Source organism: Mastomys coucha, unplaced genomic scaffold, assembly GCF_008632895.1.
Source record: "Mastomys coucha isolate ucsf_1 unplaced genomic scaffold, UCSF_Mcou_1 pScaffold13, whole genome shotgun sequence".
Classification (NCBI taxonomy): Eukaryota; Metazoa; Chordata; class Mammalia; order Rodentia; family Muridae; genus Mastomys; species Mastomys coucha.
Genome location: NW_022196895.1, coordinates 21,444,697 through 21,463,040, shown reverse-complemented (window position 1 = coordinate 21,463,040; position 18,344 = coordinate 21,444,697). Strand labels below are relative to the sequence as shown.

The 18,344-nt window shown below is 38.6% G+C and overlaps 1 protein-coding gene across 3 annotated transcripts in view; it reads right to left on the bottom strand.

Annotated features, from left to right (window-relative positions):
• Kiaa1328 (KIAA1328 ortholog) overlaps window positions 1–18,344 on the bottom strand; it is a 290,749-nt gene that overhangs the window by 236,100 nt on the left and 36,305 nt on the right. The window lies entirely within an intron of this gene.

Below are 18,344 nucleotides of genomic sequence, written 5' to 3'. Positions count from 1 at the left end.
TCTGGGAGCACTTGAACTCCTTGGCTGTAGCACTGAGCATTACAGGTGAATCAGCAGAGTATTCTGTAACACTGAATGGGAATATTAAATTTTAATTTTATTGTTAAATTCTTTGCAGAAAAGGAAGAAGTATGTACAAGACGAAAAGAATAATGCTATGTTTTGGTGACAGGGAATGTTTCTCCTCTTCTGTAGCAATCCCCCTTTTACATCAACAATACAACTTGGTGCTAAAGAAAGCTTAAAAGGAGCCAAAAACACTCTTTCTTAGAAAGATATCCTGGATTTTCAGAATTAAATTAAACTTTTTAAGATTTTATTTGCCATTTGGGGGGGGTGTGGGGAGGGGGAAGCTCCAGAGATTCAGCTCACTCAGTCAGGCTTTGTGTTTTATTGTCTCCTCCCCAACATTATAGGGTATGATGCCTGATGTGGTAACAGATCTGCTCATATAGACCACTTTTCTTTAGACTTCTGCCTGCCTAATATTTTAAGTAGAACTCAGATTTTGTAATTATGAGAATTACTAGTTTTAGACTTATTTAAGAGATCATATAGAAATTTCATGAACAAGCTGGGTTAAAAATGAGTCACTAGAAACTAGCAATGGAGTAGTTTTTGTACCATTCTTACTGTATTTCTTTCTCACAGTTACCAAAGAATAGAAGTCCTTGCAAAAACTTCAGTTGCCTCTTGACCTGTTAAGCCAAATCACATTCCTATCCAAACAATCCTTGTATGCTATATCAGTTTTGGGCCATAGCAGTTCTGATTTATTTTTAGCAGGTAATTTGGGGCAAGAACTACTCTCATTGCTGCTCTTGCTCTGTCTTGCAAGACTGCCAACCTTGCGATTTACGCTGTGCAGAGTCAGCTCAAGCACTGCAGGTCCTCTAAGTGTCAACAACAGAACGTTGCCCTAGTTGTCAGACTACAGGAAAAGATGTGAGACCAAGCCAAAAGAATCTAGTGGCTTCAATGACCATCCCACATCATAAAAGCTCAAACAACTCAAAACAACTGTGTAATGAAATGCGGCTGTTTAACATTTTTCAGCCAATTGGCTGACAGCACTTACAAAAGCACCCCCAACTGCAGTCGACAGACACTGACTGTACACAGAGATAACCAATTGGCAAAGACCTTTTCCACAAAGCCCCCTTCTGTCTTCTGCTGCTCCCCCCGACATGCTTCCTACCAATGGACTCACTCTTTCACTCTCAACGCTTTATAAATGCACCAGAGGCTAAGATGTCCCACAGCATCACTGTAACAGTTTCAGCCAGAAAGCTTACAACCCAGGTTAAGAGATTAAAGGAACAAAAACACAGAGAACACTTTAAAAGCTGACACTGTGACCTGAAGGATTCAAAAGCATGGAGAAAACCTACATCCCAAGATCAACATTTCAGAGGCAGAGCTCTAAATATTCATAAGCCACGAGATTTTTATTAAGACTTATCTGCTCATGCAAGACAACAGAGCTAACCCAGTCAGGTAGATAGCTTTCACAATAAAGCATTCTGAAGAGACAACCGGATTATAACATTTAACCCTAAAAGTTTTATTTCATAGACATTTATATAGAGATGGACTCTATATCAAAAAGTGCAGATTTTTAAAAATTTCCTCTGCAATTTGGGAGGATGGCAAAGCATGCCTGATTTGTATATTACAGCACAAGCATCTGTCCTACTGATGATATTCTAGGGAAGCACATTAGCATAAAATTTAACGATGTCAAATAAGTGGATGTGAAATAGGGACTGCGTAAAGACACTATTTCCAAGGCTGACAGAAACATCACTGTTTAGAAATGCAAATGAAACCATTATGTTCAATAATTATATGAAAATATGAACAGTTCAGCATGTTTTCCAGCCCTGATGGCGGTTAATGGGATGTACGCTTATGTAAATAACTACTATTAAAGCTAATGCTGAAAAAAACTAATAAATTCATACTAAAGCAACTGATTTAGTATGCTTTTAAACCCCAGCAGTGCTCACTTATTAGAAAAGAGTGCGTTATTATGTTTAGAACTCATTACTGCTACGAGTCACTGCAACTCCATCAATTACCATGCATTAATGAAAATGGGACACATACAAAAAAAAATTATTGCCTCTCAGCAGTTTTCTTTAAAGACAAAATCTAAGGGTATTACCACTATGGGGCCTTCTAGGGAACATATCCACATGATAATCTTTATTGCTAAAACCATACTCAAAACATTGTCACCCTAGGGCATTTTGTTGGGAAGACCAAAGAACCTTTCTGCAAAATTCTTAATATTTTACAAGACTGACCATTCCAACATCAATGAGAGAATTTTAATATTTGAATTACATTTGTAAGACCTTTACTGAATGTATTTTTAACACATGGCTCAGGTCCTTCTTTCAGAGGGAGTCTAAGAAATAAAAATATATGGTGGCAATTTTAACAGTGTGAACAATAGATGGCTTCATTCCAAGACACTGTCTGTTTTAATAGATAAATCCCACTCGGTTCTACATTATGTCTAAGTGAATGATGTGCAGCCACAAGATTGGATTTTTAAGAATAAACCACCTTACACTTCACTCTTGGCAACAAGCTGGACTTTCTTACAATATGTTAAATATTTAACATAAGATAATAAGGAACTGGAAAATTCTCACTCTCTAAAATTTTGGCTTAGCTGGAGCCAAGCAGTAAAGAAATGCTGACAGAGAGAATTCAAGAACAGAAATTTCTTTGCCTTCACTCTCCTGCCAACTATAGTATTTTATTCTCTTCCTCTAAATGTAATTTAACTGACCCTTCATCTTTTTCTAGTAGATAGGAAAACAAAACCTTTCAGAAATGATTAAAAGTAAAATACAGTTGCTAGACCTCAGACATACTCTCGCTATGTGTTTACTTAAAAATTGTAGCTCTCCCATGAATTCAATAGTTTATGGATTAGAGAAACTTTTATTGTATTTAGATCTATCACAAGGTGATGCAGAGTGCCAGATTAGGCCGCTTCACTGGTAAAGTGTGAGTTGCTCTTGGGAATCAAGAACACTGGCTTAGCAACTCATTCACATAACAGATATTACTGACTCCAAGAGTAGCAGCCTGCATTTCAATCTAAGTATGCAATAGGACACAAGACAGAAGCTAGGTCTGAGGGAAATACATAATAAGTATATTCTAAAGTGCTATGAATAACCAACATCCACTCACAATTTTATAAACAAGAACAAGACAACTGAGGAAAAGCAGAAAACTTCAAGAAATAAAAAGGATGTTCTCATAGACCGGTCCGAAAATCAAGGATGAATATGTATTCCTCCCTAGGATTAAGAACAAGACAAGGATGTTCTCTCAGTCATACGTACTTAACATGAAGCTGGAGTGCTGCGACAGGAAAAAGAAGTGGAAGACAGAAAAAAAAGCCAATTGTTTTTATTTGCAGATTGACATGGTTTCATATATAAAACTACTAGAATAATAACAATTTACAGAGGTTAAAAACTATACAACAAATATGTAGAAACCAACTATATTTCTAAATTTAACAATAAAGACATTAAAGCAAAGTTTAGAACAACCTTTAAAACAGAGTGACTGTGCTACAATGTACACATGAAGGCTGAATCCTAGAACACCAAGATAGAAGAGATGTGGTTCCCTAATTTACATAGTTATCATTCTGGAATGCCAGTACCAGATTGTCTTCTACAGGAAATGAACACACCTGGGTTTGATTACTGCTACTGCATGCTTGTTATGCTCAATGAAGCCAAACCCTGACAGAGCCACGCAACCTCACAATGGAGGTTCAAGTCCAAGCATGGCATTTTGAAGCTCCTTGCATCTTTCAACATGAGACTTCTTTGTGCTTCATTGGATAAGTCTGTGATGCTGAGACTCCTAGCCAACTTCTCTTGCCAATAGCTTGGGAGGCCTGCCTTTCCTGCAGGGAATGAGGAGCAGTGGACCTGCTGGGTGGGCTGGATTGGTGGAGGAAGGGAGGACTGCAGCCAAGATGGACTCTGAAAATTTGTATCATCTCCACAAAAATTAGAAAGCAAGATTTTTGTTGTTGGTTTTTTGCTTGTTTGTTTTGTTTTTGGATGAGAATTTTAAAGAAAGACTTCAAATGGAAAAGAACATCCACAAAAGAGAATATTTGCAGGACATTATTAAATCTACTATCACATCATTTTATGTTATGAACTTTCTTGAAAATATATTACAAATAAAACTTTTATAGAGTTTAACCATATACTGGGAAATTTTATATTATTTCAGTTGACAGTCTTATTTTTGATAAATTATTCAGAAATTGTTGACACATGATATACAAAAATTTTAAAATTTACAAAGGGTGCTTTATCCAAAATCATAAAGCTAGATGTAAAGCATACAACAGGTCCTCTTTCTAGAGGGCCAGTCCTTTCTGTTATATTATACAGTAGGATTAATCACGTCTGAGATATCCCATCCCTAATTTAATAAGTTTACAAACAATATTCTTTACATTATTTTATTTAATGAGGAAAAAGTCACTTTAGCAACATGTTGAACTAGTTTTCTGCCACTTCAAGTTATGACATGATGTTATCGACTATCCTAAGCTCTGCAATTCCTCTAAGTGAATATGTATGCCACCATACTAAAATCTCCTCTTTAGGCGTAAACCAGTCTTCCGGTCCTTTCAGCCTGGCAGACTGATGCCTTGGAGCTTTTCATGAGAGACAGGTAAACATGTGAAAACGGTTTTTTCTGCACTTAAACTAATGACGATTCTCTCTCGTCACCATGTCATAGATTCCGGTTACTTCCTGTCTCTCTGGCATATAAGCTTCTTGAGAGGGAAATTTGTATTTCCAGTCTCAGTTTCAGCAGTGTTTTTGTTCTTTCTTTTTTCTTCCTTCCTTTCTTTCTCTCTTCTCTCTCTCTCTCTCTCTCTCTCTCTCTCTCTCTCTCTCTCTCTCTCTCTCTCTCTCTCTCTCTCTTTCTCCTCTCTCTCTCCCCCTCCTTCTCTCCCTTCCTCCCTTTTTTTTCTTTAATGAACTATTCTTTAAATTCTGGAGATTCACCAGGCAACAATAGCTAGTGACTTTTCTGAGACTGACAGACAGGGCTCTTTCTCTCCTTAGCTCTGCACACGCCTAAGGATCCAGGAGCAACAAGGAGCTCAGTATCCAGGACTTCTACAGACTGAGGAGTGCCACGTCAGCTCCAAAGCCTTCCAAGCGGGAGAGTCCCCTTGAAGCGCTCACCTCAGGTTTCAGACCAACCATGTACAGCTGATAAACTGTGCAAACAGGCTAAAGTATGAAAAACCTCTGAAAATTATCTGGCCCCAAACAATCCTAATAATATTACTATCAACATGTATTACAAAAAGATAAAAAATGGGAGAAGAGGCATGACAATCTAATCATCTTATCTGTAGTGAGACCTAGTTCACATATTCTGTTAATTCATTATCACTACATGGCTATGCATACTATAACTATATTTAGACTTATGCAAACTTAAAGATCCCTTAAATGCCAAATCTTGGGTATAAGTTTTAAAAAATAAAAGCCTGTGAAAGTCTGTAGCTGAAGTGAAAGTGCTAGCATCTATATTGTGAAGGCCATTTAAAGATTAATATGTAAAGAAAAAGTTATTCTTGATTAATAACACAGTCATTCATTATATTCTTCAAATCTAAAAATCATTACAAACTGTGCTAATTCAAACGGGCTTAGATGAAGAACTATTTCAGAATAGTCCTTTTCAGATGATAGGCAGCATTAAAGGATATTTATATATGCAAGAACTGATTAAATTTTTCTAGGTAATTTTATATGGCCCTATATAGATTTGATACAACATACTCAGAACTATCACTATAAAGAAGTATAGAAATATGTATAAAATATATAGCATATAATAAACACATACTAAGTTTGGTTTCAAGTTCACTTTACTGCATTTGTATGTGGACATATATCAAAAAGAAATGGTCATGTTAGCCAAGAGTACCATCTAAACTCTATAGCTATAGTCCCAATGAGAACTATTTGAATTTCAGTTTCCCTCACTGTAAATCAATAAACTGGTCTCTGGAGTTGAGTGCTAAGGACTCATATCTGGAGTTTCTCAACCATTACAAGACAGAAAAAAACCAACCGTAGAAAAGGAAAATATTGTTTTATTATAAAATGAGTATGCCACAGATATTAAAATGATCCCTGACTGCTGGTCTGTATACTGGGGCACAACTGGCAGGGAATCATTAGCCTGGCCAGCGAGCCGGAACAAAAGGTCTTGCTGGGCTCAGACAAGTCCAGAAAGACCAGAGTGTTACAGCTCTCCAAGGGGAAAGCATGACACAGCAGGCAACTAGGAGCCAGAGCTGCACCCACTGAGCATGGAGTGGCTACTGTCAAGCCAGTACACCCAGCTCCTTGGGCCAGGGTTAGGTTCAACAACAAATGTTCAGGAGAGAAAATTCTTCCCTGGAGTGTTACAGCTCAATAAGACCCTCAGACGCGTTGGTTAAATTAACTCGTGTACTTTATTCCTTGTGGACAAAACACTTTTGGAGTGATGTGGGATCTAGGGCTAAATCTTCCCATTGGCTCAATCCGAGATGTTAGGGGTCCTCTATTTGCATGGGGAAGGACTTCAGGTATTGTCTAGGCATGACTGATCATCATGGTCCTCCTAGTGGTGTGTTATGGTCATGTACTCCAGGACAGGAATCTGGTCCAGAAATGATTCAAACTCCTGATGTTTTCAATTACGAGATTTATCAAGTTTCTGAACTTGCTATAACCTTATCAGTTCTTCAGACTGGTGGCACAGTCCACCGTCCCACACCAGTCAGTAAGTCAGAGAAATCCCTAAAAGCAAACCTAGAATAAGTTATATCCAAATTTGTGTTACTACCTAGCCAGGGCAGTAAAGATACAGAATATGATAGACAATGACACCTGGAAGCAAAATAAAGTTTAGAAGTGCAACTTTTTAACAAATATATCAAATGGCTCTTTCACCTTATACTGAAGAAAAGTAGCAGAGAATGGGGCATCATTTAACACCATCCGACTTCATTCCTCCTTTCATGGCCAAGGCCTAAAGCTGAGGAAGCTTAAGCAACAATTGACTTGCTCACAGTTCTGGACCAGACATTTCAGACATTTCAGGTTTCTCATGAGCTGTCTTTACAAGTAGCCTTCTGATTGTGTTCTCTATATTTGTGGGAAGGCAAACACAGGAATCTTAGCTCTATAGGATCAGGACACACCCATCATTGTGACCTCATTTAATCTTAAAGTCTCCTAGAAACCCTATCTTCAGCTACAATCACACCGAAAATGAAAGCCTCAATGTACAAATTTGGTATGGACACAATTTAGTCTACAACAAATGCTACAATTACAAATAAGTGGCTGAGCAGCCTGCTATCCCAAGACCTCTCTTCCTGCCTTTATTAGACCTGCAGATCCTGAGCCATACAGATTAGCTTCTCTTCCCTCACCCATCTTCCCCACTTGCTGAGTCTGTTGGGTCATGCCAAAGTGCTCTGAGCAGCCTGCTGACCCTGGGGGACCTCCATTTTCCTGGCACTTCTTTGCCCACCTTCATCATACCTGAGGCTCCTGAACCATACAGACCTGTGGGTACTGAACCATACAGAACTGCAGGTTGGGGAATATAAAGCCCAAGGATACCCACTACAGGCCTGCCACAACAGGGCCATCAAGGTTCACCCCACATCCCAATACCTACTGTAACAAGAATATCCAGGGACCAAAATCATCCAGATGGCTAAAGGCCCTTGAAAGAACACTATCAACTAAAGCCAGAATATTATGACACCATCAGAGCACAGCTACCTCTGGATAGCTACAGCAAACCCTGGATATCTGAGTCAGAACCTAAGCATAAGAAAATGACCTTAAATTCAATCTTTTATAAGATTATATTATAAGGGCAAAGGCCTTTAAAGGAAAAATTGAAAAAAAAAATCCCTTTAAAAAACCAGGAAAATACAATCAAGCAGGTAGAGGTCTTTAAAGAGAAAACAAATAAATCCCATAAAAACATACAGAAAAATATAGAACAGGTAATGGAAATAAAAAAAAAAACTGTGCAAGACCTGAAAGTGGAAAGAGAAGCAATAAAGAAAACACAAACTGAGGAAATCCTGGAGATGGAAAACTTAGGGAAGAGAACAGGAACAACAGATGCAAACATTACCAACAGAATACAGGAGATAGAAGAACCTCAGGGGAAAAAGATTCAATAGAAGAAATTGATACATGAGTCAAAGAAATGTTAAATCTAAAATATTCCTGACACAAACATCCAGGAGACCTGGGATACCATGAAAAGATCTAATCTAAGAAAAATAAGGACAGAAGAAGGTGATGAGTCCCAGTTACAAAGCCCAGAAAATATTCTCAACAAAATCATAGAAAAAAACTTTCTCAACTTAAAGAGATGCCTATAAACATACAAGAAGCTTAAGAACAACAATTAGACTAGACTAAAAAAGGAAATTCTGCCATCACACAATAATCAAAACACAAAATCCACAGAACAAAGAAAGAATATTAAAAGCAACAAGGAAAAAAAAGGCTAGGTGACATTAAAAAGGCAGACCTATCAGAATTATACCTAACTTCTCAACAGAGACTTCTAAAATCTAGAAGGGCCTGGACAGATATCTTGCATCCTCTAAAAAACCACAGGTGCCAACCTTGACTCTCAATCCAGCAAAACTCTCAATTACCATAGATGGAGAAAACAAGTTATTTCAAGACAAAACCAAATCCAAACAATATCTATTCACAAATCCAGCCCTACAGAAAATACCTGAAGGAAAACTCCAACCCAAGAAGGATAACTACATCTAAGAAAACACAGGAAATAAGTAATTCCATACCAGCAAAAACAAAACGAGGGAAGCACACCACAAAATTTAACCTGTCTACAATAAATGCAAGGATGGTGGATGGAGCAGAGCCTGAGGGAATGGCCAACCAATAACTGACTCAACTTGAGATCCAGTCCATGGGTAAGCACCAATCCCTGACACTATTACTGATACTGTTATGACTACAGACAGGAGCCTGTCCTCTGAGAGGCTCCACCCAGCAGCTGACTCAGACAGATGCAGAAATCCACAGTCAAACAGTAAATGGAGCTTGGGGACTCTTATGGAAGAACAGGAGGAAAGATTGTGGGCTTCGAAGGGGATAGAAACTCCACAGGAAGTCCAACAGAGACAACTAACCTGGGCCCCTGGGGCTCTCAGAGTCTGCATCACCAACCAAAAAATATGCGTGCTGCACCTAGGCCTCCCAGTACATATGTAGCAGATGTGCAGCTTTGTCTTCGTGTGGGTCCCAAACAACTGGAGCAGGAGCTATCCCAAAAGCTGTTGCCTGTCCATGGAGTATGTTCTAGCTGGATGCCCTGTCTGGCCTCAGTGGAAGAAAAAGTGCCTAGCCTCACAGAGTCTTGAAGTGCCCAGATAGAGGGATATCTGGGGAGCCCCAACCTGTTCAGAGAAGAAGGGGAGATGATTGTAGGAGGGGGTGACCAGGAGGGGGACAGTGAGTGGGATGTAGAGTGAATAAGTAAAAAATTAAATTAAATAAAAAAAAAAAGGACACCAAATGAGTCTATTTCCTATTTACCTCCAACCTTGAGGAACGATCATGCTTTACATGTTGGTCCTACTATGTTCAGATCTTAACTTGTCTTTAATGTATCATAATACCAACCACTTGCACAGGAACTGTGTGATAGATTTCTCTATATGTGAGATACAAATGTATGTATTCCCTGTTTTGACACAAACAATGAACATGTTTAATTGCCATGTTAAAAAAACAACAACAAAACAAAAACAAAAACAAATGGTAAGTGAACTTCCTAAGCCAGAACAGAGGGGGAAAGGCTGAAAATAAAACAACCCAGAAACCATTCCTCCAAATAAATAGCTTCCCCTTCCTCTCGAAATTCTCTGCTCCTTCATGTTTTCACCCCTGCTAAGGCATACAGCTGGTGCAAACTATTCTTCCTAACATGCCACTGTCATGCCCATTTGTTCCATGATTTCTTTAAAGTCATACTGGTACAAAAAATACAAAGGTTAAAAGCCATGATCTGCTTCCAAGGTTCCAACTTAGCAGCACGGTTTAGGGAATAAAGGAGTTTGCTGTCACACCTGCCAAGTAAATTCCCTGAGGCCACATAATGGAAGAGTTCTGATCCTGCAAATTGTTCTCAGACTTCCACATGTGTGCCATAGTATGCACACATATGTACATACACAGGAACACAGGAAAAAATAAAAAATTTTTTAAAGGTGAAGCAAGATGAGATCAGGTGTGTTCAGGGTGGTATGATAGAAAATTCTGACCGAGAATTGTTCCTATCTAAAAGAACTTCAGGACAAAATGGAGACAAGACTGAAGGAAAGGAGGTCCAGTGACTGACTGACTGCCTCAAATTGGGATCCAGTTCAAGGGGAGGCTCCCAGGCCTGACACTATTACTGATGCTATAGTGTGTTTACAGATATGAGCCTAGCGTGGCAGCCCTCTGAGAAGCCCACCAAGATATTGACTGAGACAGATGAAGATACTTTCATCCAACCACTTGAAGAGAAAGGCTGGAAGAACAGGAAGAGGACGGTGACCTCATAGGAAGACCTGCATTCTGAACTAACCTGGACCCCTGAGATCTCTCAGCCACTGAGCCACCAACAAGGCAGCATAAAGGAGGTAGTCCTCTCCCTCCCCACTCCACCCCACATATACAGCAGAGGACTTCTGGGTCTGGCCTCAGTGGGAGAAGATACCCCTAACCCTTGAGGCCCCAGGGAATGGGGAGATCTGGCATCAGTGGGGAGGTGGGGGGTGTGACATCCCTTTGGAGACAGGGTAGAGAAGAAATGGGAGGAGGAACTGTGAAGGGGTGGGGGACAGGGAGTGGGGCAATGGCTGCACTGTAAAAAAAATAAGTTTTAAAAAGTGAAGCAAAAACCATTCCAAGTGTACCACAGCTGTCTAAAGAATAAGAAGACAAATTCAGGCAGATAGCACCAATATACATTTGCTCAGATCCAAATACTGTAAATACAATTTATTGAGGATGATGTTTTAAAAAAAGTTGGCTTGAAAATAAAAGAAATAAAAGAAAACAGTAAAAACTGAGGAAAATCAGTCCTAGTGAAAATGTCATAGGAAGCACATAAGGGCCACCAAAAGGAAGGCCATACGTCATGTGACACTAGTAATCAGAACCCATATGTAGCTAGGCCAAATAATCAATAGGCTGAGGTAGTCAAAGACTGCCTGGATTAGAGCTGAGCATAAAGCCTGTTCTGGGAGAGCTTAGCTAGACACTGTCTCGACATAGTTTTTAAAATGAGCTGTGGATACCGCTTCAGTGGTCCAGCGCTTGTCCAGTGCATTTGAGGCTCTGAGTTCAATCTCTACTACTGAAAAAGATCCATTGGATCTTTTAAACCATATTAAGCTACAGAAAGGTATCAAAAGACAAGTGATGTAATAGAAGTAGATTTTATGAAAGGTTAATATGCCAACAGTGTTGGAACTGTCTAAAGAACAGTTAAGACCATAGAGACATACACAAGAATGCTATAATCCTACAGAGACAATGGCTCCAAATATGTCAGGAGGGGATGGGAAGAACTGGAGAGAAGCCAAAACACAAGAATCTGTACAACCTGATTTCCCTCTGTACTCTAAACATAAACATGAGTTAAAAATGCTTCAGATACACAGCACTATAGATACATATTATCTATTTTTATAATGTTATGTTCAGTATAAAGCAGTTGGTATGACAGAGGGTTACAGTTCTTGTGCCCACCAGTGCTGAAGAGAGTGGGCACTAGGGTAGAGTGTACTTCTGCCTCTTCCACAAGTTATTCCAGTTATTTCTCCAGGCCAGGAGCATAACAGCATCTGCTTCCCTAACTCCTCAGGTTGTCACAAAGATGACAAAGTATGAGAAAGTGCTCTGTTCATGAGAGGAATATAAAAAAGTAATGTGTTTTACTGATAGAAGTACTAAAAAGAACAGAAGCTAACACGGTGTTATCTTGATGCTTTAAAACCATGAAGCCTGTTACATCATTGCTTCCTATGTGAATACATTCTATCCAGGTAGACAGTATTCTATCTAGACTATTGGCATCCTCAGTATTCATGTGCTTTTAAAAGTGTTCCTATCACCTTCAAGATTCTCACCGCAGCTCTATTTGCATTTAATTTTTTCTAAGCTGTGATGGGATTAAATGTACAGATACAAAGCAATGGATTTATTACCCATATGGCAGCGTCAAGAACTCTCTCATAAGAAAAGTACACACATAGGTGAACAGGGTAGTTGAGAAGTACATTTTTATTACTTCCTGGATCAGTTCCAGAAAAAAAAAAAAGAAACAACTGTACAGGTAGCTATGTTCTAACATAGTATGAAGTATGCCAGATAAATTAATATAATTATTTTATTTTATAAGTACTTGATATCAATTTCCTTTGCTCTGTAGTTAGCATTTGTAGCTAAATAATTTAAAAAAAATAGTCTTATTTATCTATTTGTGTTGGGGACTGAATATAGGACCTTGTATGAAATAGGTAAGTATTCTGTCTACTGAACTACCAGATTAGCCCAAGAAGTAATCTTCCATATGTTCCAATGGCTAAGAGAACAACAAAAGTAACCAGCCAGTAACAATCAGTTTTTCTCCTGAAGTGGGATTGTCTCCTCACAACACTAATAGGAAGAATAATTCTGTCTGTTAATTCTGAGTTACAGTGACTTTCCATGACAGTTATACAATAACATTATGGCCCCAAACTTAATAGATTGACACAGCATCATGCAGCAACCAAAATGGCCTCAAGCAACACAGTCCCTACATCAATTTCTTTACATTGCAAAAGCCTTTATAAAGATTAATTAATTAATTAATTAATTAATTTGTGTTTGAATGTGATGGAGGCAGGGCCCCATGGAGGCCAGAAAAGGGAGTGGGCACTTGTAGCTGTTCAAATAAGTAAAAATAGGTGATAGTGAGTCCTCAGCTATGTGCCGACAACTCCCATACTCAGCTCAGGGCTCACAGTGGAGGAGGGGCTGGGCAAATGTAAGAGCAGAAGGATGACTGGAAATGTTCTAAAATGTCATTCCTTGGGCCTGACGTGGCTACTGTACAGATGAATTCATAGTAGCAGGAGTTACCCCCACAAAACCTGCATAAGTGAAAGTCAGTTAAAAATCTTCACAGAGGAGGAAGAAGTCTACCATGGAGATGGGAGGAGCTCCCAAGGTCCTGCTCTTGGGGTTACTGCAGCTGAAGGCTGCTGGGCAAGAGTTAGAGGCTTGTCTTTAGAGGATGACCAGTGGGGTCTACGTCTCAGTGGACGACCACACACCCATGGGCCACACTAAACAGAATCAGCATCTCTCTCTCTCTCTCTCTCTCTCTCTCTCTCTCACACACACACACACACACACACACACACACACACACACACACACACACACTCTCACACAGACACATGCAGGCACGCACAGCATAAAGTTGGAAGCAAGATATATCCTGAGGGAGCATGGGGGAAATTGAAGGGAATGAGGAAGAGGTTATGAACAAAATAAATTTTATATTTATTCTCTTAACATTTCATACATACATATGAAATGTATATACATAAGAGAATAATACATATACATATATATTTCATATGTATATATGAAATGTTAAGAGAATACTATTTCTAAAAATGGAAGGGAAGTACTTGGTTTCTGATGCAGCAATACAACATAAGCCCAAACAGACAACACACTCTCCTCAAACAAAAACATTAACAACAAAATCTTCTTGGTTTTCTTCAGTGAGGAACCAACAGATACCAGTTAAGCTCCCCTCTCCACAGAGCTTAGAAGCAGACTAAGAACTTGTGTAATAGACTAAAAACCACCCAACCCCGGTGAAGAAAGGCAGAGGAATGGAAAACAAAGTGACCAATCATCCCCTCCTGCATGCTCTCAGTACAGCTCACAAGAGATGTGCCTACTATAGAGCACGGTTACTCTTTACAGACATGATTAAATAAAATACTTCATATTCTAACAAGCCTGCAAAGGAGGCATCATTAGATACAAAGGAAGACTCATACGTTCAGTAACTTTTCAGGGTAGAGATATGGCTTAGTGGTACAGCATCTGCTGAGGTTCTGAACTCAATCTCCAATTTTATAAGCAGTGGGGGACAGGTGCTGGGGAAATGGCTCAGTGGGTAAAGTGTTTGCTGAGCTGGCATTACAACCTGATTTCAAATCTCCAGCATGCTTGTCAATGGCATGTACTACAATCCCATTAGTGGGTAGGTGGGGATAGGCACATTCCTGAGCTCACTGGCCTGGACAAATCTTGTTCAGTGACGGACTGTTCCAAAAAGGAAGGTGGTCAAGGATGAAAGAAAACACCTAACCTCTACCGTGGAGCCTCCACATATACGAGGATATCTGCATGGACAAATGTACCATATGCATGTGTGTACACACACACACACACACACACACACACACACACGGTTGGAGGAGTGATGACAATACCATTCAGTAACTGTCTTTTGTAGTCAATGCAAAACAAGGATGTTTTTACTCTAGCATGCATTGTACTTCAGACCTGTTTCTTCATACTTCAGCAATGTGACCAGATCTCAGACTTCACTTTCCTTCTACAAGTTTACTAATGCCATCAATCTGAGTCATTCTCTAGAAATACGAGTTCAAATATTAATTAACTTTTCTAAAAAATACATCTATTACAAGTTACAATATTCAAATGCCTACGTTTCAGAATTAGAGTTGTTGGGCAAATTATTCTTTAAGTGTGAGATTCTCTCTCCTTTCACACACAGGCAGACAAAAGTTCCACAAGGTTTAAGAGGCCATGTGGCACTGAAAAGGGCACTTAAGGCATAGTATTCCCTTGTTCAAAGACTGAAAATTATCAAAGATTTTTATGTTTTAATAAACTAGTTTTGTATTTAAAAACTATGACATGCCCTATCCCTATGCAAACATGTAAAATATCTTCCCTTTCCACTAAAAAATTAGTCTATATAGTTAATCAGTTAGTAGACCTTTAAAAAAAAAATTTGTATAACATACCTTAAAAATGTCCCAAACTATAAGTCATTGTTATAGCGTCTCACACAGAAATAAAATTTAAAATGAACTAAGATTATCTGACAAAATGTAGATGAGCCTGAACCATTCGTGTGTGATGGGTAAGTGTGTATCTGTATTAAAATTATATTGTTTTAAATTACAAGCTCATTTTATGTTTTGAAGTTTTATAGAGTTTTATGTACTGTAAAATCATCTGTATTAACCTCTGACAGGTTTATTCTTTTAAGGAGATTTGTACCTGTACAATATACTTGTAACAAAAGTCCTGAGTATTATTGTTTGTATCATATCTTTCTCCCTTTTGACAATAAACTTCTATAAACATGACCTATCATTTGTAATTTAAAATGTCTTAAAGGGATTATTAAATCAACTCGTCCATCTTAAATTGTTGCAACATCAGCATTTACTTCCATCCCTCATTCTTAATTCAAAATCAATTCTTAGACCAACTCCCTGCTTACTGTGTATGAAACAGAAGCAAGTCTCATGTATGACCTCATGACCTCATATATGTCCTCTTCCTCTGCAGAGGGAAAGATAATATTTTAGGCTAAGTGAATCCAAAGGTCTTTGTTGCAACTACTTATGGAACCCAGAGCACAAAAGTCACCAAAGACAATGCATAAAAGACACAGCTAGAAGTAATGTCTTGAGCTAAGTCTTGGGAAAACCACTAAATATTGTACTACTACAAGGCACCTGGGCTATCTTAACACTTTGCTTTCCAGAAGAAACCATTCATGGGCATGAGTTTATACTTCAGCACTGAAAAAAACTTGCCATTCTGTACAGAGTACTATGTCACTATTGCCTACTAAAATTATATGTGACCTTCTCCTGGGAAGCTACCAAAGTTTCTAAGTATAATACTATATAAACATGGACGACTTAATAATGTTCTAGTACCTATCTCTTTTACCCTCTTTCCTTAACTTACCCTGATGTCATTATGCTGTACACCATTTTGTCCCAGGAAGATCAAAATGTCAACACTTTCTCTTCAGATAAAAGTAAGTTCTACATTCCCTGGTTTTGTACCAGAGTTGAAGCCTAACTTCAGTCTCCTCTCTCACTGCTTGCTGACTCTCTAAGCCAGACAAGCTGCACACCTACCTTTTCAGCCTCTCTGCTGACAGCAAAGCCACAAACTATCATACAGACTATCAGGTAAGGAAAGGACAGCATACATAGATAAAGGATTTTTATCTTTTTCTTTTTAAATGTAGAGGACTTACAGTTGCCGAGACCTCTGGTCCATTTTCTTCCTACCCTAATTAAAATGTGTTCCTTTGATCTGAAGTAGCCATTAGAAGCTAGAACTGTAAAGTGGCTAACACTAATAACTTTAAACTCCCAAATCATGACAGAGGTCATTTCTTTCCAGTTCTTATGTGAAAAACAGACCTTTTAAATAAAATTTTCATTTGATTTCTAAACTACTATTTTTGTAATGTACTAGCTAGCCAAAGTGTATTGTGAATTTTCAGTAAATAGTATTTCTCTGACTTGGAAAGCAAAACAGCAGAAGATGGTCTCTGACCTGAGGGCTGACATTCTCAGAACAATGAAGCCAAAACAAGCCAGAAGAGGGCCAAGATGATTATCCAGACACTATAGTGGAGGGACAGAGAGTCAGAGGGAGAGAGTCAGATAGAAAGAGGCAGAGACAGACAAAGACACAGAGAAAAAGACACAAAGAAAGAGAGAAACAGAATCAGAATCAGAGAGAGGGAGAGAACCGAAAGAAGCTATTTTTTTACTATTGTGATGTTAATAATCCTATTGTCTGCAATGAAAAGTAAAATTTCAAACTGTATTAATTTTCTATTTGAAAAATAGAAGTTCAGAACTCATTTTTTAAAGTTACAGTTTTGAGATTTTTAAGCTAGTTAATTTATCATTATGATCAGATTTTTCTAATTTTTTGAAAAAAATACATGATTATTTTCAATGCAAGACCATATCTATTACTTGTGGGATCTTTGAAATATTAACCATCAAGTTAAGTAATGTACCAGCAATAAGGACAATGGTTCTTTCAAACATTTACACACTAGTTTTGCTGACAGATCCATCCTACTCTGTTTAGCTGGTTCTCTGTTCCATTCATGTCATTATGTAATTCTACTTACCTAAAACAAAGTCCATAAATATGGTTATTTTTTAATTCATATGTCCTTCTAAGTAAAAACTTTTACATTTAAATATGTTTCTATAGGGGCCACAGAAATGACTTAGTAGTTAGAAGCATGGAAAAACTCTGGTAATTAAGGTCCAAGTCCACCATGATTTGGATAGCCTCTGGGACAAGCTCAATATGGAAGACTCCCTACATTGGCAGGGTTTCTCCTCTGACCTTGTCTGGGGAATTCGAAGCCCTCCTATACCTCTTCTGGAGGAATGTCACATAGTATCAATTAGATTATAAGATCAATTTCCTTTCTCCTGATAAGAACCTGTTTAGCTAGCACCTGAGATTCCTAATGGGCTTCCACATGCTAATTAGGCATTGGTACCTTAAGCCCTCAGCCAGTGCCCTTTGCCCATCCTAGATGTTCTTTCCCTCAGTCTTCCAAAACTTTGTAAGCCTTGAATCACCCTAAGTAGGGTTGATCTGCCTCCTGTTAGCTGGTCCAAGTATGACCATTCACAGTGTGTACTCACAGGGCTTCCAACCCTACCCATTTCCCTAGTCTTTTCTGCTCCCACTGCCTTCATCAGCTAGAGCAAGGAGACTCACATACAAGTGCTCACTGCTCTTTCAGACACAGCACCATTTGGGGTGGCTAAAAGACAACTATAACTGTAGCTCCAAGGAAGCCTTTCTCTGTCCTCCATGGGCCCTGCCCTAACACAAAGCCCGGCTGCAGATACACATGATTTAAACAAAAAGTAAACCTTAAAATATGTTTTTACTTTATTTTCATACAAACAATGCACTATGTACCACGCACACATGCACATGCATGTGCAAACACACACACACACACATATACACACCTTTCTAACTCTAAATTGCAAAGCTTTGCTGCTCTATGACATTGTTGGTTTTACACTAATGTAAACATTTATCAACCACAACACTTACATATTCTATAAGCTGATGTTGTAACTTCTCGAT